Here is a 27,815-nt window from a genome sequence, read left to right on the forward strand (position 1 = left end):
AGAGGTTACAGTGAGCTGAGAACATGCCACTTCATTCCAGCCTGGGTGACAGAATGAGACTCTGTCTCAAAAAAAAAAAAAAAAAAAAAAAAAAGACTATTTGCCACCCACTTCCATCCCACACCAAAAAAGGCTATTTCCTGTGAGAGGCCCAGGGACCCCTGAACAGAGGCTATATTAGCATGAGTTTTTCTCTTTGGTCACCTAATCCTAAATTTGTGAAGCCTGTAGATCTTAAGTTAAAAACTAGGTGATATCATCTTGTGCAGTAATTTAATTTTAGGTACAAATACTGTTTTTGAATTAGAAGACGATGAATCACTGGGAGTTTCTGACAGTGTGGTGGGCCCCTTGTGCACATGCTGCCTTACTCGCAAACACACAGGACTCAAGGTAAGAGCTATGCCTACCCCTAGCTTCCTCCACAGGAGGAGCCGATTGTCACAAGACATGCACCCCAGGCTGCACTACTCCTTACAGCACTGCTTCCCTCCTTTGACCTTTGTGTCCTTGGTGGTGACCACACAATACCCACCCCTCCCATCAGCATGGACCAGCCCCATTTGGAGCTTGGAATGATACAGGCCCATACTCTTTCCTGGGGTAGTGCCCTTCCTCTCCAATCATTTCAGAGGACAGGAGATGAGAGCAAGGCTTGCTTTGTTGATTCCTATCTGCTAATTCTGTGTTCCGTGTGTTAGAGCTCATTATGGTGGAGGAAAAGAACTTATTCTTAGTTTAACCTTTGGAACTAGGAAATAGGGCTTTGATTGGAATAAAACAGCACTTTACAGATGTTATCTAATTTAGTCACAATAAAAACTTAAGAGGTAGACTTCATTATCCGCACGGAAGTAAATAAGGCTTAGAGACACTAAGTAATATGCCCAAGGTCAGGAAGCTGGTAAAATGTGATGAACCCTGGTCTGACTGCCTCTAAAGCCCTTGCTAATTAACTAATAATCATGCCCAGCAGAAGTGCTGATAGGCATTGTTGGATGAGCAGATCACTGAAGTTGAAGGCATTAAAAAAAGAACCTCTCTTTCTGTCTCTGCATTTAGCTTGAACTAACAATTACTGAGCATGCTAGGTTCTTTCCAGCACAGTATCTTGATTTCTCTCCAAAGCTCTTCTGGGGTCTTACAAGAGAAGTCAGGCCGCATGCTCAAAGTCACTAGGCCATCAGCCACTGGAGAAGCTGAGTCTTGCATTTAGACAAGAACATCTCTTGGATGATCTCTAAGAGTCCTCTGAGGTCTGTTGTTAAAGATGTCAGCCTAGTGCCAGGGATTAGGTTTTCAAGTACTTCGTGATGCAACTGGTCATTGGAATTGACATCAAAACACATACAAACAACTATTACTAAGGCAGTGACTACCAAACCTTGGATTTTCTCTCCCCTTTCTCCAGTGAATTAGCTCATCAATAGATCCAAATTGACCAAAGAGGAGACCCACATCTGCTCAACTCGTTGTTGGAAACTTTTTTTGACCAAACAAATAGAAAAAAAAAGTAAAGAGATGAAATGCTTAATTTCAATAAGTCTGACAAAGGAGCTATAAGTTAATTTATCCTGATCATCACCTTTATCCTTCATTAGGAAATATAAGGAGAGGGAGTGGTTACTCATATGAGAGCTGGTATACAATCGGCCGTTCCAAGGAGTGCCGTGAAGCTTGACTACCTGGGCTGGAATCCTAGGACTACTCCTTGCTAAACATTTGCTTTTAAGCACAATACTTATTCTTTCTGGGCTCAGTTTCCTTTCTAAAAATGAGCAGAATAACCTGACTCATGGAGCTGTCATGAAGATTATGCAATCAGAATGTGCAAGCACTCAGCCAAGGAATCACACAATGCAGGTTAGTGAGAACACTTCTGTATATGGATTTGCCTGGCCCTTTGTTTCTTGGGTGAGGCCAATTTGCTGTTGTAATCCCTCTCTTTAAAAAGGGATAGAGATATAAAGCTTAATTAATTAAAGTGAGTAGGAATTAAATGCTCTAGTGAGAACTTTAGGACAGTTAAAGGTATTGTCTAAAATGAAATTTGGGAATCATGTTGGTTTTATTCCTCCATATTTCTTCTGCCTGCAAGAAGTGTGTTTACTCAGAGGCATCACCTTATTTGGGAATAACCAGAAGACAGTCAGTTCTGTTTTTCTTGGTCAGATAGCAGCATAAATAAGACTTCTGTCCTTTGCATGTGAGGCTGACACTCCTGACCTGCTGTCTCCTCTAGGCTGTGTGGCTGTAAACTCACATCAGCTGGGACGACTGTGGGCTGCCCCTCCTCTTATGACCTAGGACCCACTTCAAGAAGGCTAGAGACAGGGACAGTCACCTATCACAGAGCACTGTCACAACCTCTGCTAGCCTTCCCACATCCCAAAATTTAAGGCCGGCACTCTCAACAAAACAAGCCAATCCACCACAAATTTTTAGAATCCTAAACAGGCATGAAAAGTCACCTCTCAGAGACAAAACACTCTGTCCTTTCCCAAAAGCTGAATATAAGCTCTCTAGCCAAAGGATTCCCTTTTGTGGTTTCAGCAAGAAAAATAAGGCAGTTATTCATTTTACTTAGCAATTTTAAAAAATTCTATTTTCTCATTCTTTTTGCTTTTCTATGAAATATGTGCTTTAAAAGAAAGAATTCCTATTTTAAAGCTAAGGTGAATTTATTAAAAATAGGTCTTTTGTTACCATTCTCATCCTGCGTCATTATAGATAAATTCACAAACCATATATATATATATATATATAGTCCCAATGGCTGGATTTGAAATAAATCAACAAATGTTTGAGTAGCACAGTCCTATACTGTCTACGGCTGGGTGTGATGATGGGCATAGAGTGAAATCCAAGTCCAAATGAAGGCCAGGGCCTCAGGAGACAGGTAAAGGGTTCAGAGCAAAACCCAAGAGGCAGGCAGGATGTCCATTCAATGGGAAAATTTTTTCCTCCCGGACTCATCCTGAAAGCTGTTCTTCTCCCACCAATATTTATCAAACTCCTTCCATGCTGCACAGCAAAGCTCAGAGAGACCCACAGTGCAGAAGGAGACAGCTCTGAGGACCACAGGTAGCATTCAGCAGGTTGAAGTGGAGGAGAGAGGAGGCCCTTCTCTCTAGTTGGTGTTGCATGTACCTATACACTGGCTATGGGAACAAGAAAGACAAGTTCAAGAAATTCAGACTCAGTACTTTAACGGAGAGTTTAGCGGAAAATGCAGACACAAAGGCTAAGAACTCTCCACTCTTAGATAAAATGGTCTTAGATGAGGATGAAACATTCCAGCAGAGGTGGCCTGAGAAATAAAACAGTACTGGATCAGTGAACAATCCAGTACTACAAAAGGAAGGTCCCTGGAATAAAGAGGACCCAGAGATATTTCCCTTATCTTCCCCAGGGCAAGTATGCTACCAACTCCCAAGGACAGCAGACTGAGTTAGTACTCAACATTCTTGCAGAATCTTTGCAGCTTGCTGTACACACAGTAGAGAAACTGTGCTTGATTGTTTAGTTTTAACCCCACAGTATAGCTTTAGTCATTTTTAGCAAGCATTTTATTGTCTTTATTAAGTTCCAAATGAAGGAATCTCTTCAGGTGATCAAATGTGAACCAGGTGAACTGTTGCTAGGTTCTGGGTACCCCAAGAGGGCAGAGCAGGTAAGTGGCCTTCCATATACCTACCATACTCGATGCCCTAACAACTCCAGTCATGTCTGATTGTCTACTATCTAATATGCAACTCAAATTGACAAACGCTTGTTGAAAAATTAGTATGTATGTTACACACTCAATGGCAGCCAGAAAGTTCAATAAGACATGGTCCTTGCCTAACAAGGGCTTACAACATAATAGGGCCGACAGTTATGTAAATAACCACATTATAAAGGAGAGTACAAAAAGTACCAAAACAAAAATACAAATGCAATCAGTGAATAGGAGAGGACAGATTAATTCTGTTTTGGGGAATAGAAGATCTCAGGGAGAAGGTGAGGGAGCCTTAAGCAGAATTATCAGGAATGGCAGACAACAAAGGTAAAGGGCAGGAAAATAAAGGTAATGTTTGAACAGTGATGAATTTGGACAATTCTGCAGTCTGTATGGGGATAGGAGTTGTAGTGGACACTAAAGAAGTAAAAGGCATGTTTCTTGCCTTTAAATAGCTTACAAACATGCTGGAGAAATAAGATATGTGTTCATGGAAACAAGGCAGTTCAGTGCTGAACTATATCATTTAAAAAAAGAAACCAAGGTTACTGACTTTGAAGTTGCAAAAAGGCAGAGGTCAGTCTGAGGTGAGGAAGCCAAGAAAGGTGCACGGAGAAGTCAGCAATGGAACTGCGCCATCAGCATCAGTATGATACGCTGGGGGCATAGCAAATGTTGCGAAGGCATTTCAAGAAAAAGTGGAGGCAGTGTGAACAAAGGCATGAAAGCAGTGCCTTGCCTTATGTGTTGGGAAATGAGAAGTTCAGAGGTTCATGTTGAGGAATAGCTGGAAATAAAATTGTAGAGTAGAATAAATGCAGATCACAGCAAATCAGGCAGGCTGGGAGGAAGTGTTTGCAGCCATATGGTTGTGAGTAGATGGCTGATGCTGCACTAAAGTAAATGAATGAGAGTTTCAGGCTGAAAGGATGCACTGGGAAGATGTGTCTGAAAGTGTGAAAAACTGCAGTCAGAGAGACTGACTAGGAGACTGATAGGCTAATGACAGTGAGAAAAGAGAGCAAGAAGTAAACCAGAAACCTACTCCAAAAACATCCACAAATGATCAACAGGCTATAGGGGATATACACAATTTACCTACTGCTTAATAGATACTAAGCGCTGCATGAGACATTGGCTAAAGGTGAAAGAACATCTTTTAATTTAATCATTTACAACTTGAAGACTTCAGTATTTTTCATGATTTTCTTTTTTCTTTTCTTTTTTTTTTTAGACAGGGTCTCACTGTGTTGTCCAGGCTGGAACGCAGCGGTATAATCACCACTCGTTGCAGTTTTAACCTCCTGGCCTCAAGCAATCCTCTCACCTCAGCCTCCCGAACAGATGGAACTACAGGCATGCACCACCACTCTCGGCTAACTTTTGTATTTTTGTAGAGACGGGGTTTTGCCATGCTGCTCAGGTTGGTCTTGAACTCCTGAGCTCAAGCGATTTGCCGCTTCAGCCTCACAGTGTTGGAATTACAGGCGTGAGTCACTGTGCCCGGTCTTTTCATGATTTTTATTTTTTGTGTGTGACTTTTTAAAATTTATCAACTAACCATCAGCAGTTTGTACATCTTCCAATATTCAGCTGAGATGAGGAGAAACTATTATCAGGGCTAAAAAAGAAAATGTAGTAGCAGTCGGGGGGCGGGGGGGGTGGGTTTAAATATATTGAGTTATTTACTGAAAAGTCCAGGAAATCATTTTTTTTTTTTTTTTTTTTTTTTTGTGTCTCGCTCTTGTTACCCAGGCTGGAGTGCAATGGCGCGATCTCGGCTCACCGCAACCTCCGCCTCCTGGGTTCAGGCAATTCTCCTGCCTCAGCCTCCTGAGTAGCTGGGATTACAGGCACACACCACCATGCCCAGCTAATTTTTTGTATTTTTAGTAGAGACGGGGTTTCACCATGTTGACCAGGATGGTCTCGATCTCTTGACCTCGTGATCCACCCGCCTCGGCCTCCCAAAGTGCTGGGATTACAGGCTTGAGCCACCGCGCCCGGCCTCAGGAAATCATTATTAACCTCAATAATTTGTGGAAAGTTTCTTCACCAATTTGAGTTATGCAGGTCCAAGACAATACAATATCATCTACAGTACTACAAAATTACAATTAGTTTAAAAAAAAAAAAAAACTCTTCTTACTAAAAAAGATCACAAAGGATTAAAAAAATATATATGAATTCCGTTTTGAAAATTGCTATTGAAATGTGGTCTGGTGCTTGTTCCAGAAGTTATTTATAACCAAAGAACATAAAAATTGACAATGATGGACAAGCACAATGCCTCCCTGGGTAAAGGCCAAGGTTTATATTGAGAATAGAAATTTGAAAACCAAGCCTTTCCCATTTTAAGCATCGTTTTACCAAAGAATTCCAGGGAACTTGGTTTTACTGCGAATTCTATTACTTCATTACAAAATTGGAATACAACAGAATCTATCACCATTTAGCATGAAATGCTGTAAAGATGCTGAATATGAAAGAAAAACGAAACACACTCTTGCAGAACAAATAAACTTTACCAGAAAAATACATTGTTTTGAATTATTGTCAGAGAAGAACAGTCCTTATGAGAATAAAGCAGATGCAGCCGAAGTTGGCAACGTTTTTCTTTGTGGGTAACACCATCAGCTTTTTTTTTTTTTTTTTTTTTTTTTTTTTTTGAGACAGGATCTTGCTCTGTCTGTCACCCAGCCTGGAGTGCAGTGGCATGATCATATCTCATTGCAGCTCTGACCTCCCTGGTTCAAGTGATCCTCCCACCTAAGCTTCTTAAGTAGCTGGGACCACAGGCACATGCCACCATGCATGACTTACTACTTTTTGTTAAGACAGGGCCTCCGTATGTGGCTGAGGCTGGTCTCGAACTCCTAGACTCAAGCAATCCTTCCCACTCAGCATCCCAAAGTGTTGGGATTACAGCAATGAGCCACTGCACCCAGCCTTCACCTATCTTTTGATGAAATGACTGCATGAGAACTCTGTAGCAAAATGCCTTGTACATGAAAGACACTGGAAGTACTTACATTGACCCACTGGCAAAGAGTCCCCTAGTGAACACGTTCCTCAAAATACGGAAGGCTGAGTCTACTCATACCTTAACAACTAAATGAAAAAAGGGCTCTTCACAAGTATTAGAATCTTTCATTATGGATAATAAAAATTATTATTGATTATCATCTGTCTTGAAGTATTTTCTATGAACAATGGGGAGCCTATGATTAATTATATTTTGGTTTTTACATCAGCACCAGGAAGATCAGAGCTCAGTTTCAGCTTTCTTCTTAGCATAAGATTTTCTATCTTAATTTATATTTTCTCTGACCCTGATCTTTTGCTGGTTACTAACTTTTTTGTGGCTTCATATAGTCTTCTAAGCTGCCTGAAAAACTTGTGGAATGTGGTGAGCATAGAAATTTAAAAAATAAGGCCAGGTGCAGTGGCTCACGCCTGTAATCCCAACACTTTGTGGGGCTGAGGCAGGTGGATCACTGGAGGCCTAGATTTCCAGACCAGCCTGGCAAACATAGCAAAACCCCGTCTCTACTAAAAATACAAAAAAATTAGCCAGGTGTGGTGGTGCACACCTGTAATCCCAGCTACACAGGAAGCAGAGGCAGGAGAATCACTTGAACCCAAGAGGTGGAGGCTGCAGTGAGTTGAGATTGCACCACAGCACTCCAGCCTGGGCAGCAGAGAGAGACTCTGTCAAAAAGAAAAAAAAAAGTCATTTACTTTGACAAGAGGAAAAAAACTGGGAATGACATTATTAAAATGGCATTTTAAATGTCCCTGCCAACCTCAAGGCCTATCTTTCATCTTTCTCCTCTGACATGCTCTGGCCATAACAAGCTTCTCACACTTTTCCAAACATATTTCCTCCATGCTGTGTGGCACATAGTAGGTACCCAGGTGAAATATTTATTGTATAAGGTGAGTACATGCTTTGAAAGCTCCCTGCTCTTGCACAGGAGACTGACTTATTTTGAAGCCCCTTTTCTCCTTGCTCATCTGGCAGACTCAATTTCATCCATCCACTGTGTTATAACTGTACATATGGCTATCTTATCTTTCTGACAATAACTCATCAAGAGCAGGTAGTGTATTCTTTTCATCTTTGTGTCCCCATTGTGGGATTGGCACATAGTAGGTGTATAATAAGTACGTATAGGAAAGAAGGGAGAGAAGAAGGACACAAAAGAAGAAGGGACTCACATTTCTTTGCATTCATCTTTAAAAAATGTATGGCATTTTCCTAGCCACTCAGAGTTGTGTTGAATAGAGAAAAAAACGCTTGCCTCCAATTTTTCAAAACCACCACTGCAAAAGCAGATTGAATTTTGTGTTTCACTGAATCCATCCATTCATGATTAATTGGGTAGTTAAGCACGTCTAGTTACATGTGCAGCTGGGAATTCCTCCAGCTGTCATTAATTTTACTAAAGATTCGAATCCTCACTATTTATCTGCTGAAATGGAGCCACTATTATTCCTCAGCCAATCAAAATCGAGTAAATAACTGTCCTGTCATTGAGTGACAATTGAGTAATTTACAAAAGCTACAACTATGCTAACTCCAGTTGCCCTGTTGGTTACTGTCATAATAAATGCCATGTTATTCAACCTCCTATTTTCTTCCACTAACCAGATGGGAAAAAATCTAAATATGCACCATAAATTAGTGAACCCTAACATACTCAACATAAAGACAGTAACAATTAGACATAAAGACCAACAATTAGAGACTTTCTTTTTTTTTTTTTTTGAGAGACAGTCTCACTCTGTCACCCAGGCTGGAGTGCAGTGGTGCAACCTTGGCTCACTGCAACCCCTACCTCCTGGGTTCTAGCGATTCTCCTGCCTCAGCCTCCCAAGTAGCTGGGATTACAGGCAAGCATCATCACCCCGGATAATTTTTCTATTTTTAGTAGATACGGGATTTCACCATGTTAGCCAGGCTGGTCTCAAACTCCTGACCTCTGGTGATCTGCCTGCCTTGGCCTCCCAAAGTGCCAGGATTATAGGCGTGAGCCACCATGCTCAGCTGAGACATCTTAACAACTGAATTTGAAATAAATAGAGTCTACTTCTTTGGCTTACAGGATTATTTAGCTGTGTGGTAAGAAAGGAACTACACTTGAAACCTGTGCAGTATTGGGCAGTGAAACATTCTGAAATGTAATGCATACTTTTTTAAAAAGAAGAACTAGAATGCTATCATTTCCCCTCATAGCCTGCAATCAAATAACAAAGCGAGAACAAGGTCCAGCTCATTTCGGCAGTCAGCCTCTCAGCATGGTTCAAGTGCGTGCCAGGATACTGTACTCTTAAATGTAGCATAGGCCTGCAGATGAACCTAAAATATTCGACCCATTTCCCAAAGAAGGAAAAAACAGAAAGCTCAGCCACCATGCCTAGGAGCCTATAATAGTTACTTTCTACCCACAGCCTAGAGTTCTCTCTAGCCCATTGCTTCCTACCCATTGCCTTTCATTTACTAAAATATTGTATTGTCAATTTATAGTTTCTCACATGATACAGATAATGCAAAATACTGCTTCCACCTAACACTCATCTTCCCAATGTGCACTCATCTTTCAAACTAAAAATTCAATTCTCTCTGCAGCAGAATAGAACGATTCATATACTTAAGAATGAAATAATTTGATTGTCAAAACCAAATGTTTGCAAGTCTTGGGTAGAAGCCTTGCTTTCTTTAATTCAGAGCCCTAAAAAAATAATAATAATATGACAGAATAGCCACAAGTGTATTTTGTACCTGGCAATATAAAATAGGGATCAGGTTCTGTTTATTTACCCTTTCAATTATCAGTTGCATTAGATCAGAGAAAGGTCTTTAGCTAACAAATGGTTATTCTCCACAACTCAAGAAAACATGACACATAAGGCCCAGCAAGGAAAAGATGACTAGTGGGCTTGAGAGCTAAAGAAATCATAGGTGATGGCGATGGAGGCAGCAAACCACATTACCATCTATGTACCTATGCAACAATGCTGCATGTTCTTTACATGTACCCCATAACCTAAAATGCAATTATATATATATATATATTTTATATATATATATATTTTATATATATACACACACACAAATCAGAAAGGCGGGGCAAGAAGGACTAGATTTCAATAAATATTCACTGACAAGAAATGGGAACGTGTCATTTACTGTCTAAAGCAATTTCATAGTGAAACTGTTCACAAAACTGAAAGAATTCTCAACTTCTTCTATCAAGTTCATCTTCAACTCAATGGAAGTAAACCCTGATACAGCCAGATTACCTTAAAGTAAGAAGAATGTTTAGTCAGAACTCTAGGTTGACTAGAGCTCCTCCTGGCTCTGTACAAGCAGCTACCTCACCCTAACTTTCTCCACATGAGGGCACGCACGCACATCACGCTATCCTCTCCCTACTCAGTAGCCTCTAGGAATTGACACGGAACCAAAATGTAAAACTTGACATTTTTCTCCAAAAAGTTGAGGGACCCTACATCAACAGAAATTACTCAGATGAATTTTTATTCTTAGCCCCAATTCAAGCATGATCGACAGTGTAAGAGCATTTAAAAGAAGCCACTCATCAACCCCTTTAAAGAAGAACTTCTTATGTTTCATCACATGAGTTTTCAAAAATAGAAAGCAGTTGAAGCCACTGGTCGCCCTATGAATAAAAGCAAAATATTTTTTTGCAGGTGGGGAAAATCATTGTCTTCTGCATTCTTTTTAAGTAGAAATCATTGAGCATTAGTGCCTATATAAACTTTAAAAATAAACCACTGTTCCCCACTGCTAGAGAAGAGGGTAAGAGCCTAAGAGCAATTACTCCATCTATGAAGCCACCAAATTCTTTCATGGCAAGAATAGCACCTTTGGGGTTAGCCTTATTTTCAGGAAATGCCTGAGCCACTGCAACTGATAGAGAATCAAGGTGATATGAAACTCTCTGATCTTTATCTTTTGCTGTCCTATTTTCATCTGCTTATGATTTAAAGGGTGAAACTACAATCTTGTTCAGCAACAGAAGGCCTTCCTAATTCTGACGGCCCTAAGTCAGGCTCTTGTCCCTTTGTCCAGCTTCATCTCCCTCCACATCCTATCAGTCTTCCCTCATGCTATGCTGAAAAGCTTGTAGCTCCCTAGCTCCCTGAGCACATCATGTAGATTGCTACCCTGACATATCTCTTCAGTAAATTCATCCTAACTCCTACTGGTCCTGAAGGCAGAGGTGTGTGTCACCTTTAGGATGCTTTTCCTGATAACCCCCTTCAGGCTTGCTTAGTTCCCATTAAAATTGCTGTGTACATTTGTTATGACTGCACTTACATTGTTCAACAGCTATCTCTGTATGTTTATTCCCCCCTAGCTTGCGTACTCTGAGGTGGAAACCACGTTTATCCATCTCTTTTCTTCTCCTTCAGAGTTAAACTCAGTACCTAGTTTTATAAATGTTTGTTGAATGAGAAAACATGGAAATGAATAAGTAATTTATAGGTAATCGGAGAACAGAGGTAGGGAAAACAGCACAAGCAAAGACCCTAATATATGATCAGGTATTTTCATTAGGAACACAGATGAGCTAGCTATAGATGTAACCATTCTTTTCTGCAAACGAAAGCTTTAGTTCATATTTTTTCCTAAATTAGGTCCTTAATAGAATAATGATACTATAATAATACTTTACTATAAAAATATTTACTATAATAATGCTTTATTAACCAGTAAAGACATATAGGTGAATAACCCAAATTACTGGAAAAAAATATATAGGCTATCTTTTAAAATAAACTTATTTTGGAATAATTTTAGATTTATAGAAAAGTTGCAAAGATAGTACAGAGAGTTCCCATATACCCTTTACCCAGTTCCCCCTAATGTTAACAACTTACATAATCAAGGTGCATTTGACATAAATAAAAAAGTAACACTGGCACATCATTATTAACAAAACTCCGGTCTTATCAGATTTTACCAGTTTGCCACTAATGCCCTTTTTCTGTTCCAGGAGCACTGCAATTCAGAATGCCATATGATATTTGGGGTGTGCTTTTTATAATCAAATATTGACTTGATTTTGAATAAGAAAAATGGCTTCAAAGAGTGACTAAACATCTCGGCCATTCTTCCCATTTTCTTCCTCCCACATGTGATGGGTGGGCCGGCCGGCCTTTCCTGGTCTCAGCCAGGAAGAGCAAAGCAAGGCAAGTCCTCTTCACTAGCTGTCATAGCTGTTCCCTCATGTCGGCTGAGAAGATTTCAATCAGGTCAGCACGCAGTTTCTAAAGAAAAGAAACTGAGATAGAGTAGAGATCATAGCAAAGATAACAACCAGCAATAAAGAGCATCCTGAGTTGGTGTTTCAAAAGGGTCACAAGTGGATCCAAAGTTCTCAAATATTGTTCAAGAGGCTTTTGTCCTGAAGCCTAGCTTGCTGCCACGGGTTAGAAAAAAAAAGAGCTGCAGGAGCAGACTGAGAAGATGGGATGAGTCTCTGCTGCTGTCAAAGCCCAGGCAGGGAGGCAGGGCCCGGGGAAAAGGAACAAAGACGCCAGTAGAGAGTCTGCTTGTAGCCACAGGATCTGTTAAGGTGCACAGGGCACTAAAAACAGAAAATAAGATCATTTGCTGCTAATCTGTGTGTTCCGAGGTCTTACAAGATAGACAGTGGTATATTTAGGGAGGTGATAAACTAAGCACTTTGGAAAGTTTGAAAGCAGACACCATGCAGGGATGATTTTTAAGGCAAAGAGAAGCTAACCACTTTGCTTGATGATCAAGAGAGGATTTTATTCCAGTTAGAACAGTCACTTAAGGCCAATCAGGATACCTGAACAGGTGCTCCAAGTCTAGGCCCTCTAAGGTACCTTCCTGGCATTGCCAACCATGCCTGGTTTTAGGAATCTGCAACTCAAAGGAAAGTGAAGATCCTGAAGGAAGCATGGGGGAAGTTGCAGATGATGAAAGAGTTATGAAAGTCACGGCAAAAAATCTGGACCAAACTCATCTATAGTTAAAAGCCAAGGGAAGACTTTAGATAACATGCTTCAAGAATTTGGAAAGCTCAAACTCAAGGGCTGGGAGACAGCCATTTTGCAGTGAGGGCAAAGCAAAAGAAAACATGCTTGCTGCAGCCTGAGAGATTTAAGTCAGACATACGAACACATTTTCTGACCAAGATAGTAAACATTATCAGGTACAGGACTAGGTTTCTGAAGCAGGTTATAAAATCCCATGCTCTAAGTGTTTCCTCAAGTTCCCTTCATTTGAGGGCATATTTAAATAGGAGTAAGCTGGCATTTTAGATATTTCCCCATTTTTTTCTAATTGAGATGCAAAGGTGCCAATGTAAAGGATTTAAGATTTTTTTTTTTTAAAGGAAGGGAATAGGTGTTATGCTTGAAAAGTATTATTTGGATAAATTTAGAAAGAAAAAAAATTTTAGGTAAGTTTTTACCATTGGCTATCCCTGAATCCTTTCTTTTCTCTTTTCTTTTTTTTTTCTCTTTTCCTTTCCTTTGTTTTCCTTTCTCCTCCCCTCCCCTCCCCTTTCCTTTCCTTCCTTCCTTTCTCTTAAACAAAAAAGGGATACATGTGCAGAACGTGCAGGTGTGTTACATAGGTATACATGGTGGTTTGCTGCACCTATTGACCCACCCTCTAAGTTCCTTCCCCCCACCCCCCACCCCCACAGGCCCTGGTGTGTGTTGTTCCCTTCTCTGTGTCCATGTGTTTTCAATGTTCAACTCCCACTTATGAGTGAAAACATGTGGGCCAGGCCTGGTGTGTCACACCTGTAATCTCAGCACTTTGGGAGGCCAAGGCAGGCGGATCACAAGATCAGGAGGTCAAGACCAACCTGGCCAAGATGGTTAAACCCCATCTCTACTAAAAATACAAAACTTAGCTAGGCACAGTGGTGAGTGCCTGTAATCCCAGCTGCTCGGGAGGCTGAGGCAGGAGAATCCCTTGAATTAGGGAGCTGGAAGTTGCAGTGAGCCGAGATCATGCCACTGAACTTTAGCTTGGGTGACAGAGCAAGACTGTCTCAAAAAAAAAAAAAAAAAAAAGCATGTGGTGTTTGGTTTTCTGTTCCTGTGTTACTTTGCTGACGATGATGGCTTCTAGCTTTATCCATGTCCCTGCAAAGGACATGATCTCACTTCTTTTTATGACTGCATAGTATTCCATGGCAGATACATACCATTTTCTTTATCTAGTTTATCACTGATGGGCATTTGGGTTGGTTCCATGTCTTTGCTATTGTAAATAGTGCTGCATTAAACATACATGTGCATGTGTCTTTACAGCAGAATGATTTCTGTTTTTTTTTGGTATCTAACCAGCAATGGGATTGCTGGGTCAAATGGTATTTCTGGTTCTAGATCCTTGAGGAATCACCACACTGTCTTCTACAACAGTTGAACTAATTTACATTCCCACCAACAGTGTAAAAGTGTTCCTATTTCTCCACAGCCTCACCAGCATCTATTGTTTCCTGACTTTTTAATAATCACCATTCTGACTGGCATGAGATGCTATCTCTCTGATGATCAGTGATGCTATCTCTCTGATTTGCATCTCTCTGATGATCAGTAATGTGCTTATTTTCATATGTTTGTTGGCCACATAAATGTCTTCTTTTGAGAAGTGTCTGTTCATATCCTTTGCCCACTTTTTTGATGGGGTTGTTTGGTTTGTCTTGTAAATTTGTTTAAGTTCCTTGTAGATTCTGGATATTAAATCTTTGTCAGATGGGTAGGTTGCAACAATTTTCTTCCATTCTGTAGGTTGCCTGTTCACTCTGATGATAGTTTCTTTTGCTTTGCAGAAGCTCTTCTTTAATTAGATCTCATTTGTCTATTTTGGCTTTTGTTGCCATTGCTTTTGGCTTTTTTGTCATGAAGTCTTTGCCCATGCCTATGTCCTAAATGCTATTGCCTAGGTTTTCTTCTAGGGGGTTTATGGTTTTGGGTTTTACATTTAAGTCTTTAATCCATCTTGAGTTAATTTTTGTATAAGGTATAAGGAAGGGGTCCAGTTTCAATTTTCTGCATATGGCTAGCCATTTGTAGATGGCTGTAGATGTGTGGTGTTATTTCTGACGTCTCTGTCTGCTCCATTGGTCTACATGTCCATTTTGGCACCAGTACCATGCTGTTTTGGTTACTGGAGCCTTGTAGTATAGTTTGAAGTCAGATAGCATGATGCCTCTAGCTTTGTTCTTTTTGCTTATGATTATCTTGGCTATACAGGGTCTTCTTTGATTCCATATGAAATCTAAAATAGCTTTTTCTAATTCTGTGAAGAATTTCAATGGTAGCGTGATGGGAATAGCATTGAATCTACAAATTACTTTGGGCAGTATGACCATTTTCACAATATTGATTCTTCCTATCCATGAAGATGGAATGTTTTTCCATTTGTTTGTGTCTTATCTTATTTCCTTAAGCAGTAGTTTATAGTTCTCCTTGAAGAGGTTCTTCACATACCTTATTAGCTGCATTCCTAGGTATTTTAGTCTCTTTGCAGCAATTATGAATGGGGGTTCATTCATGATTTGGCTCTCTGCTTGCCTATTGTTGGTGTAAAGGAATGCTTGTGATTTTTTCACATTGATTTTGTATCCTGAGACTTTGCTGAAGTTGTGTATCAATTCAAAGAGTCTTTGGACTGAGGTGATGGGATTTTCTACATATAAAATCATGTCATCTGCAAACAGAGACAACTTGACTTCCTCTCTTCCTATTTGAATACCCCTTCTTTCTTTCTCTTGCCTGATTGCCCTCATCAGAACTTCCAATGCTATGTTGAATAAGAGTGGAGAGAGGGGGCATCCTTGTCTTGTACCAGTTTTCAAAGGGAATGCTTCTAGCTTTTGCCCATTCAGTAAGTTATTGGCTGTGGGTTTGTCATAAATAGCTCTTATTATTTTGAGATGTATTCCATCAATGACTGGCGTTATGTTGAACCAGCCTTACATCCCAGGGATAAAGCTGACTTGATCATGGTGGATAAGTTCTTTGATGTGCTGCTGGATTCAGTTTGCCAGTATTTTATTGAGGATTTTTACATTGATGTTCATCAGGGATATTGGCCTGAAGTTTTCTTTTTTGTTGTGTGTCTTCTCAGCTTTGGTTCGGAATAATGCTAACTTCATAAAATGAGTTAGGGAGGAGTCCCTCCTTTTCAATTGTTTGGAATAGTATCAGAAGAAATGGTACCAGCTCCTCTTTGTATTTCTAGTAGAATTCAGCTGTGAATCCGTCTGGTCCTGGGCTTTTTTTGGTAGGCTATTACTTAACTTCAGAGCTTGTGATTGGTCTGTTCAGGGGTTCGACTTCTTCCTGGTTTAGTCTTAGGGCGTATGTGTCCAGGAATTTATCCGTTTCTTCTAGATTTTCTAGTTTATTTGCGTAGAAATGTTTATAGTATTCTCTGCTGGTAGTTTGTATTTCTGTGGGGTCAGTGATGATATCCCCTCTATCATTTTTTATTGTGTCTATTTGATTCTTCTCTCTCTTCTTAATTAGTCTAGTTAGAAATCTATCTATTTTGTTAAATTTTTTTAAAAACCATCTCCTCGATTCGGTGATTTTTTAGAGGGTGTTTCGTGTGTCTATCTCCTTCAATTCTTCTCTGATCTTAGTTATTTCTTGTCTTCTACTAGCTTTTGAATTAGCTTGCTCTTGCCTCTCTAGCTCTTTTAATTGTGATGTTAGGGTGTTGATGTGCGATCTTTCTAGCTTTCTGATGTGGGCATTTAGTGATATAAACTTCCCTCTTAGCACTGCTTTAGCTGTGTCCCAGAGATTCTGGTCCATTTTCTCTTTGTTCTCACTGGTTTCAAAGAACTTTCTGATTTCTGCCTTAATTTCATTATTTACCCAAGAGTCATTCAGGAGCAGGTTGTTCAATTTCCATGCAATTGTGTAGTTTTGAGTGAGTTTCTTAATCCTAGTTCTAACTTGATTGCACTGTAGTCTGAGAGACTGTTTGTTATTATTTCAGTTCTTTTGCATTTGCTGAAGAGTCTTTCACTTCCAATTATGTGGTCAACTTTAGAATATGTGCCAGGTGGCACTGAGAAGAATGTATATTCTGTTGACTTGGGGTGGAGAGTTCTGTAGATGTCTACTAGGTCCACTTGATCCAGAGCTGAGTTCAAGTCCTGAATATCCTTGTTAATTGTCTGTCTCGTTGATCTGTCTAATACTGACAGTGGGGTGTTAAAGTCTCCCACTATTATTGTGTGGGAGTCTAAGTCTCTTTGCAGGTTTCTAAGAACTTGTTTTATGAATCTGTTTTATGGTGCTCCTGTATTGGGTGTATATTTAGAATACCTAGCTCTTCTTGTTGAATTGTTCCCTTTACCATTATGTAATGCCCTTCTTTGTCTTTTTTCATCTTTATTGGTTTAAAGTCTGTTTTGTCAGAGACCGGGATTGCAACCCTTCCTTTTTATTGCTTTCCATTTGCTTGGCAAATTTTCCTCCATTCTTTTATTTTGGGCCTATGTGTTTGCATGTGAGATGAGTCTCCTGAATACAGCACATTGATGGGTTTTGATTCTTTATTCAATTTGCCAGTGATTCTTTAGTGAGCCTATGTGTGTCTTAGCATGTGAGATGGGTCTCCTGAACACAGCACATTGATGGGTCTTGATTATTTATTCAATTTCCCAATTAAATTGTGTGTTTTAATTGGGGCATTTAGCCCATTTACATTTAAGGTTAGTATTATATAGGTGATGGGGAGGTAGGCAGCAAACCACATTGCCATATATGTACCTATGCAACAATCTTGCATGTTCTTCACATGTACCCCAAAGCCTAAAATGCAATTTTATATATATATATATATATATATATATATAAAGGTTAGTATTGTTACATGTGAATTTGATCTTATCATCATGATGCTATTTGGTTATTTTGCACAATAGTTGATGCAGTTTCTTTATAATGTCATTGGTCGTTATATTTTGGTGTGTTTTTGCAGTGGCTAGTACTGGCTTTTCATTTCCATATTTAGTGCTTCTTTCAGGAGCTCTTACAGGACAGAACTGGTAGTAACAAAATCCCTCAGCATTTGTTTGTCTGGAAAGAATTTTATTTCTCCTTTGCTTATGAAGCTTAGTTTGGCTGGATATGAAAATCTGGGTTGAAAATTTTCTTTAAGAATGTTGAACATCGGCCTCCAGTCTCTTCTGGTTTGTAGATTTTCTGCTGAGAGGTCTACTGTAAGTCTGATGGGCTTCCCTTTGTAGGTGACCTGGCCTTACTCTCTGGCTGCCCTTAACAGTTTTTCCTTCACTTCGACCTTGGAGAATCTGACGTTTATGTGTCTTGGGGTTGATCTTCTCACGGAGTATTTTAATGATGTTCTCTGCATTTTCTGAATTTGCATGCTGGCCTATTTGCTAGGTTGGGGAAGTTCTCCTGTATAACATCCTGAAGTGTGTTTTTCAGCTTGTTTCCATCTCTCTGTCTCCTTTTGGTACCCCAATCAATCATAGGTTTGGTCTTTTTATGAAGTCCCATATTTCTTGAAGGCTTTATTCATTCCTTTTCATTCTCTCTATTCTTATCTGCATGTCTTACTTCAGCAAGGTGGTATTCAAACTCTGATATCCTTTTGTCCGCTTGGTCGATTCAGCTGTTGATACTTGTGTATGCTTCATGAAGTTCTTGTGCTGTGTTTTTAGCTCCATCAAGTAATTTATGTTACTATAAACTGGTTATTCTAGTTAGTAGTTCCTCTAACCTTTTATGAAGGTTCTTACCTTCTTTGCATTGGGTTAGAACATGCTCCTTTAGCCCTGTATAGTTTTTCATTACCCATCTTCTGAAGCCAAATTCTGTCAATTCATCCATCTCATCCTCTGTCCAGTTCTGTGCCCCTAATGGAGAGACGTTGTGATCATTTGAAGGAGAAGAGGCACTCTTGCCTTTTGGGTTTTCAGCATTTCTTTTTTTCTTGATTCTTTCTCATCTTTGTGAGTTTGTCTAGTTTTGGTCTCTGAGGCTGCTGACCCTTGGATGGGGTTTTTGTGGTAACCTTTTTTTGTTGTTATTGATGCTGTTGTTTTCTGCTTGTTTGTTTTTCTTTCAATAGTCAGGTCCCTCTTCTGTAGGGCTCCTGCAGTTTACTGGGGGTTCACTTCAGGCCCTATACATCTGATTCACTTCCATGCCTGGAGATGTCACTCAAGGAGGCTGGAGAGCAGCAGAGATGAGTGCCCGCTCCTTCTTCTGGGACTCTGACGTCAAGAGGCACCAACCTGATGCTAGCAGGATTGCTCCTGTATAGGGTGTCTGACAACCCCTGGAGGGTCTCACCAAGTTGGGTAGCACAGGGAACAGGACCCATTTAACAAAGCACTTTGTCACTTGGTGGAGGGGGTATGCTTTGCTGGGGGAAGCCCACTCATCTGGGCTGTCCAGATTCCTCAGAACTATCAGGAGGAGAGGCTAAGTCTGCTGGTCCTCAGATACTGTGCCCACCCCTATGGACTCAAGCCCAGGAAGATCCGTATTCTGTCCCTGAGCTTCTGGCTGGAGTTATTGGAGTTCCTGCAGGGAAGCTCCGCCCAATGAGTAAGAATGGGTCAGGGTTAGGCCTGAAGAGGCACTCCCCCAGCAAACTACCGTACCACAGAGGGTGTGTTGGGCTGTAAGGACAAGTCTTGGGACCAGCCCAGATTCCCTGGCTCCAGCAGGGAAAAAGTGCAGCCTGGAGCTATAGAAATGAGTGCCTTCCTTTCCCCGCCCAGAGAGCTTAGGGTGTTAGGCAGCAGTCAGTCCCAACGCGGGCTGCTGTCCCTCCCACCAGGAGCTCGAAGGGCTAGACAGCGGGCAGCTACAGCTGGGGCTGGTTGCCCCTCCCCCAGGGGTTCACTAGGCTTAAGCAGATTCCAGCTGAGACGCTGTAAGAATCTGCAGGTTCCAGGGTTGGGAGGCTAGGCCCTGGTGGCGTGGGTTCACAAGTGGGATCTTCTGATACGTGGGTTGCACAGTTCCGTGGAAAAAAAACACAGTTTGAGGGGCGGGTAGTGCACTCACTCACCAGGGGGTCCCCCTGCCCCTTGTGGCTCTCAGGTGGGCTGTTGCACCATGCTATTCTTCCTTCTCACTGTGGGTCACAACAGTCCTCTAGTCAATTTTGATGCGAGAACCTGGATACCTTGGTTGCCGAAGGAGTCACACGCTTATTATGGGTTTTTTCCCATGGGAGTCTCCAAATGCTGCTGCTTCTAGCTGGCCATCTTGGCCCTATTCCTGGATCCTTTCTTGAGATTTTCAGGACTGTTTAAATCATTATATTCTCTTATTTCCTTTTGTAAGCATAAAATTAGAGACTTAGGGTCCTCTTGTGCATGATTTCCTGATAAAACCCCTCTCTTTGTTATAGAGAAAACAAATCGTTAAATACATGAGATATCAAGAAATATATAAATTGGACCAGTTTACTCTGTATTTATATAAACACTGGGAAAAATGAAAGTGCTTGAGGCCTAAAATTATTCATGCCTATTTTAAAAGGTTTCCGTTTGTGAACAAGAGAATGTTTTATAGTGGAATAAAGTATCACTAGTTTTAAAATAGTCCATTAAAAAATCTTAAATCTTATCTTGATTACAAATTGTTGAAAGGAAGGAATTATGCATATTTCTGTTGATATAAGGACTGTGAAGTACTTAATGATCACTCACACAGAAAGCCAAAATATTGAAACTATGTACAATACCTGACTGCAGAGCCGCAAGAGGAAACATCAGACTACTATTCTGGTGCAAAGCAAGGCTTTTTAAACTATGAGTTTAGAAGAGTGGTTCCTGGCAATTTTGTTCCCCCAAGGGACATGACACAAGGTCCAGAGATATTTTTCATACTCATAATTGGGAGGAGGAGTTGGTACTGACATCTGGTGGGTGGAAGCCAGGAACGCTGCAAAACGTCCTATGAAGTGCAGGACAGGTCTCCACGACCAATCAATCTGGTCGGAAACGTCAGCCGTGCCAAAGTTGAGACACACTGGGATAGGACCATTAGGTCTCCTTCATATGAGGTTTATTTTTTCAAAATTAAATGGACATAGTTAGAAACACGTTTGTGTTTCTCTCATTAACAAGAAACTATTTACCAACCAAATACAGATTTCCTTTAAAACCAATGCTTTGATAAGAAGACAACTAGGATATAGTGGTATTAATACAATGTTAAACAATATGTGTAAACTGAATTTTGGTCATATGCCCCTCGAATATCCAGGATAGACAGTAGCTCCCTGCTATGAAAGAATGAAATCAGAATGAATGAAAAGATGACTGCCAATTTGGAAGGGCGCTGGGAAAACTCAAGCAAAACATGTTTGATTGGCTCTTAGTACAATCCCTATATAAGACAGGTTCTGGAGTATCGGGAATATAAAACACCTGGAAGGACTGAGGTGAACTCGGGTCTGGAGATGTGGGTTAATAAAGCACACTGCCACACAGGACACAGGACTACATAAGGCAATCCACAGAAAGAGCTCAGCACAGCGCAAACCCAGTAAATGTTTAAAAATATATTTGCTCCAGTGATGATGATGATGATGAATACCAAATACACACAAGAAGAGTTCTGGGCAGGCGTGGTGGCTCCTGCCTGTAATCTCAGCACTTTGGGAGGCTGAGGCTGGTGGATCACTTGAGGTTAGGAATTTGAGACTAGTCTGGCCAACATGGTAAAACCCCGTCTCTCCTAAAAATACAAAATTAGCCAGGCATGGTGGCAGGTGCCTGTAATCCCAGCTACTTGGGAGGCTGAGGCGGGAAAACTGCTTGAACCCAAGAGGCAGAGGTTGCAGTGAGCTGGGATCGCGCCACTGCACTCCAGCCTGGGTGACAGAGTGAGACTCTGTCTAAAAAAAAAAAAAAAAACCATTTCTGAAATGAATACTGTAGTTTACCCCTAAACTTCTCCCCTCCATATGCTTCAGCTGTGCACAACTAGAAAGGCATTAAGGAGAAAGTTGGCTGGAAACCCCAATGCACTGACAACTAAAGGAGGTCTTTTGTCTTAACTCCCCCTCCCAATATGGCAGAAACAAATGTTTTGCAACAAAAGTGAAAAGGGCTGGGGGGAAAAGGGTGCTACCAATTTCCACATTCAGATTCAACAGCCACCCTCAACCATATGTACTGGTTTGTTATCTGCCAAAATATGTAGTTGGCCATTAGGAAGACATTGCCCATGCTTTCAAGTTGCCACAAAGCATATATTAATATTTATTTTTTTATTGCAGCAGTCATTCAGCATTGATTGAAGTCTATTATTTCATTTGCTCAGTCAACAAGTATGTATTAAGCATTGAACTACAGGTAGGGCACCGTGGGGGTTGCAAAGATCTATACAATGTTGTCTTTCCTTCCAACTTGCTTACAGTTGGAAGGAAAAGGTAAGGAGAACAGTTAACCTGTGGTTAGCAAGAGACAAATCTGGGTGTCTCCGGAGACTCATTTCCTTCCCCCTTTTGCTAGCTTAGCAGAAAGCTGGCTCAGCTAAACAAACAAACAAAAAAATAGGCTGATACCAACCACTGGGTTCCAGGGGCTTTCCCTCTCCAATAAGGCTCCTTCCCTGATCAGAGAATCTCCATTGTTACACAAAGCACATAGATGCTCCTGGCTACTGACCCCATAAATCAGAGAGCATTCTCTACCAGAGCTGTGGCTATGGTGCATACAGATATCCATGCCTAGCCTAGAGTGCAGGTTGAGAGTTCAAGGGATTGTGTGTGCACCGCTGGGTGCATAGTTGCTTATGACTTCTCCAAATAAAACCTATATTATATCTGCATTGTGTAGCATTAGCATTGCATGCAAGTGACCCCTTGCACATAGGCAGAACTGACAAAAGCAGCACTTCCAGAGATGCAAATATCATGTTCACCACATTACCATTCTGACTTCATAAAGATTTTATAAAATTTTTAATGTTTCTATTTGTATAGTACAAATTTGATTAATCATTCACTGAAAGGTTTCCTAAATCAAAAGGCACGTAGGAGGGCTGAATGAATTGAAATTCTGTAACATATGGAAGGTGTGATTTTGCCCAGAGCCAACCATAGGGGCAAGCTCCCTTTAAGGGTAAGCCTTACACCCTGGCCAGGGTAGCCTTAGGAGGTGTGTTTCAAAGGAGAGATCATGTTCAATTCTACACTGATCTGAGGTCATATTAAGTTAGGTCTTCTGGGAATTCTCTCTAATGGTCCAGGTTTTGTCAAAGAGGGATGGTCTGAAATGCATGAGGATTATCTTCTCTTCTCTTTTTACTTTTCTTTTCTTTTCTTTGAGTGAGACAAGGTCTCATTCATTCACCCAGGCTGGAGTACTGTGGCACAATCATAGCTCACTGCAGCCTCACACTCCTGGGCTCAAGTGATCCTTCCACCTTGGCCTCCCAAAGTTGTGAGCCACCACACTCAGCCTATATGAGGATTCTTAGGACAAAACATGCTTTCTAAGCTAGAGGCAGGCTTATATCCCTCATTACAGCCATGACTAGCCATGCCTTCACCTCCAGGGTGAGATTACTGAGGCAGAGAGGTCTAAGATGCAAACTGTAAGAGGGCACTCCCACCTCATTCTTAAGGAGGCACTCCCTTTCAGGGTCCTGCAAGTAGAGGGGTGGCTTGTGATAGTCCAGAGAGTGAGCACCTCCTCAGATTTCCACCTGAGGCTCCTCATAGCCTCACCGCCTCACCATCTCCCAGCCCTGTTCCCCTCTCCTTTTTTCCCTCCCTCCCACCTTGATGCCACTTAATTTGTACATCATTCCTTCATGTATACTTTCAAGAACCAGGATCTAGCCATGCCTAAAGAAATCATTAAGACCAGATCCACCTTAAAAGAGGTATCATTTAAGTGCAAATTTGGAAAAACAAACAAACAAATAAACAAAAAACTCTGAATTATTTCCTCACACAACTAAAAACTAGAATATATCTTGGAAAGTTCAGACAAGACTCAATTCCTAACTAGCTCATTTTTCTTCCTATCCATGACAACGACCACAAAATCCAGTTATAAAGCCATTTGGCAATGGTTGTGATGTCCAAGTTAAATCCCTTCCAATTAGCTCCTCCTATATGTTTTTTAAGCCTATTATGTCAACCCAATAAGTGTCACACCAATTTAGAAATTATTAGGTGTCAGAACATATTTTTCCTTTACAAATACTAATAGAAATAGAACAATTGTAAAATGATTTCATTTTATATTCATTTTTCCTTTTTTTTTCTTTTTTTGAGACGAGGTCTTGCTCTGTTGTCTGTGATGGAGGTGCAGTGACACAGTCTTGGCTCACTTCAGCCTTAACTTCCTGGGCTCAAGTCATCCTCCTGCCTCAGCCTCTTGAATAGCTGGGACTACAGGCATACACCACCACACCTGGCTCATTTTCATATCGTGTGTGTGTGTGTGTGTGTGTGTGTGTGTGTGTGTATAGAGACAGGGTCTTGCTATGTTACCCTGGCTAGTCCTGGCCTCAAGCAATCCTCCCACCTTGTCCTCCCAAAGTGCTGGGGTCACAGGCATGGTCACCATGCCAGCCCCAGTCTGGAGTCTCTGTAGTAACCTGAGGCATGTATTAGTCTAATGTAATTTGCAATTTGGTTCTTTGTTTACCAAAGAAGCATTTCCATTTAAACATGCAACTGTATTTTGTGCTCAGGATCATATTTGACAAGTAAAACAGTGCTAAGTGGCAAGGTTATAACGCATCTTAAGGATTTTGAAAGCTGCCTTACAAACCTTAGCTTTTGCCATCTTAAAACTTACTTGAAGGCTGGGTGTGGGGTTCACGTCTGTAATCTCAGCACTTTGGGAGGCTGAGGCAGGCAGATCACTTGAAGTCAGGAGTTCCAAGATTAGCCTGGCCAACATAGCGAAATCCCGTCTCTACCGAAAATACAAAAGTTAGCCCGGTGTGGTGGTGCATGCCTGTAGTCCCAGCTACTTGGGAGACTGAGGCAGAAGAATTGCTTGAACCCAGGAGGTGGAAGTTGCAGTGAGCCGAGATCATGCTACTGCACTCCAGCCTGGGCTACAGAGTGACCCTCCATCTCAAAAAAAAAAAAAGTGGAAAAAAAAAACCCTTACTTGATTAGTTTAGGAATTTGAGAGTTTCATAAACATTATCCCATGAAAACAAGCCACAATTTCATCATCTAAAAAATGATGACAACTACAAATGCCAAATAATAAATATCAAATGGTAAATCTTGGTTTAAAGCAACACAAATGATAACAGATGAGCCACGCTAATCTAGTCATGCCTCACTGACCTTTCTTCATCTAAGAGTTCATTAGTAACTTACTGCTGCTGTAAGAATGACCACAAACTTAATGGCTTAAACTAACAGAAGTTTAATATTTTATAGTTCTGGATGTCAGAAGTCCAAAGCGGATCTCACTGGCCTAAAATCAAGGTATCGGCAGGACTGTGTTCCTTCTAGAGGCTCTAAGGGAGGATCTGTTTCTGGCCTTTTCCAGCTTCTAAGGCCAGCCACCTCCCTTGGCTTATAGGCCGCTTCCTCCATATTTGGTATGGTTTGGCTGTTTCCCTACCCAGATTTCACGTTGAATTGTAATTCCTACTGTTGAGGATTTTGGTGGGGGGTGATTGGATGATGGGGGCTGATTTTTCCCTTGCTGTTCTTGTGATAGTGAGTTCTCACGAGATCTGGGTGTTTAAAAGTGTGTAGCACATCCCCCTTTGCTCTCCCTCTCCTGCTCAGCCATGTAAAGATGTGCCTGCTTCCCCTTTGCCTTCTGCCATGATTGTAAGTTTCCTGGGGCCTCCTGGCCATGCTTCCTGTACAGCCTTCAGAACTGTGAGTCAATTAAACCTCTTTTCTTCATAAATTACCCAGTCTCAGATAGTTCTTTATAGTCATGTGAGAATGGATTAATACAATATTGAAAAAAGTAATGTCAGACCGAGTCATCCTCACAATGCCATCTCTCTTGTTCTCTCTCTTCTGCCTCCCTCTTATACGCGCAAGAACCCAAGTGGTTACATAAGACTCACTGGGATAATCCTGTACAATCTTCCCATCTCAAGGTCAGCTGATAAGTGACTTTATCATTTTATTTATTTTATTTTATATTTGAGATGCAGGTCTCCCTCTGTTGCCCAAGTTGGAGTCAGTGACATGTTCATAGCTCATTGCAGCCTCAACCTCCTGGGCTCCAGGGATCTTCTCACCTCTGCATCCTGAGTAGCTGGGACTATAGGCATGTGCCGCCATGGCTGGCTAATTTTACAGTTTTTTGTAGGGATGGGGTCTTGCTGTGTTGCCTAGGCTTGTCTCAAACTTGTGGCCTCAAGTGATCCTCCTGCCTCCACCTCCCAAAGTGCTGGGATTAAAAGCGTGAGCTATGACACCCAGCTAATAAGCAACTTTAACTCCTCTTTGTCATGAAACCTAACATATTCACAGATTCCAGGGATTAGTATGTGGACATCTTTGGGCAGCCATTTTTTTGTTCTGCCCAGCATGAGGAGTTTACATGAAATTTTCCCTGTTGAGGCAGGAGCTTATAAGATTCATAACACTGCCAGTGTCAGATCTTTGGCATGTATAGTCTGAAGTTTTTTAACAATCAGAACTTTCTAAAAGGTATCTACCAAGACAGTTGTGGTTTGTGGACTCCAGCAGATGGTAAAAATCACAAATCCTGTTTTCATTCTATTGTTTTTTAGACCTTTTGAACTTTGCAAGTTGGTTTCATAAAATATTGAGTTGATTCCTAATGGACCAAATGTAGTCAATGCCCAGGGTTTGTTGATTTTGCCCATTCCAAAATAACGTCAAGTTGGAATCTCTCCACATTCACATTTGTGAGTCTATGAGGATTGCCAGCTTGTCTTAAGGAACTGTGCTCACTCCCTGCCCAGCTGTGCAATACCCAGAACTCTGAAGAAACAACAAGGCTGGGCTCATTGCGGACCTGTCTGAATGGGTGTGGGACAACAGGTGGAACCATGGTAAAATGGAGAGCACGTGAAAGTATTTCAAGCAAGCATTATTTTAAGAAATAATAACAACTATGCTCAACCAAACAAAAGCAACTGCAGGTCAGAGTTAGCCTCCAGGCCATGTGATAGCTCCTCCTCCTCGCTGTTGATTCTATTCTAAAACTGGCTCCAACACCTAAACTCAAGAGGACTCCACCACTTTGCTTCTAGACCTCACCTTATTTGCCCTCTCAATTCTATAGGGAAGACTCTCCGTAAAGACTCTATAGTCCCACCTTGGTCCTTATTTATGTACTGGATCTCTCACATGCTAGCTTGGCTTTTGACACATTGCTGTCTAGACCTGAACTTCTGTGCTTTCCTCCCCAGTCTTGGCAGCAGGCCCATGACCCCATGTGGCCCCTTGCTATGCACATGACTTGCTGCTGTAGGTGCAGGGAGCTGGAGGGAGACTGGTTGGAAGCCCCGATGGCATCTAGCTGACATTCCATTCTTCAAGTACAAAATATCTGTCTTGGCCAGATGATTTCAGACTGGCCCACAGAACTCTAATGGGAAATATTTTTTCTAAGCATCAGCCAATAAAAGCTATTTACAAAACAGAAGAACTATCAGACTATGGCAGGAAACTTGGATTCTATTCCCAACCCTCTTGCAGATTGGCTGAGTAACCCTAGGAAAGTTCCTTACCTCCAGAAAAATTAATCTGTTTCCTCATGAGTAAAATGAGGAAGGTTGGGAAATTGTTTCCTGGTTTCATGGACACAACACTAAGTAAAGTAAAGTTAAAACAAGGTAATACCTTAACATACTCAGGCAGTATGTTGTAATTCTCTATTCTAGTACTTCTCCATGAGTTTCCATCTCACCTCCATTCAGGGGGACTGGTTTTTAAATGTGACTCTGATACATTATATACATACATAGATACATGCATACACACATATGTGTGTATAATCTATTCTGAAATCTCTTAGATTATAGAAAATCTATTCTGAAATCTCTTAAAGTAGATTGTAGATATTACTACCATGCAACATAA

The 27,815-nt window shown here is 41.0% G+C and overlaps 1 protein-coding gene across 5 annotated transcripts in view; it reads right to left on the reverse strand.

The window, feature by feature from the left end:
- Nucleotides 1-27,815, reverse strand: part of CACNB4 (calcium voltage-gated channel auxiliary subunit beta 4) — a 275,285-nt gene that overhangs the window by 64,207 nt on the left and 183,263 nt on the right. The gene's annotated exons all lie outside the window — the stretch shown is intronic.

This window comes from Sapajus apella, unplaced genomic scaffold (assembly GCF_009761245.1).
Source record: "Sapajus apella isolate SASKATOON/1434 unplaced genomic scaffold, GSC_monkey_1.0 scaffold18, whole genome shotgun sequence".
NCBI classification, from domain to species: domain Eukaryota; kingdom Metazoa; phylum Chordata; class Mammalia; order Primates; family Cebidae; genus Sapajus; species Sapajus apella.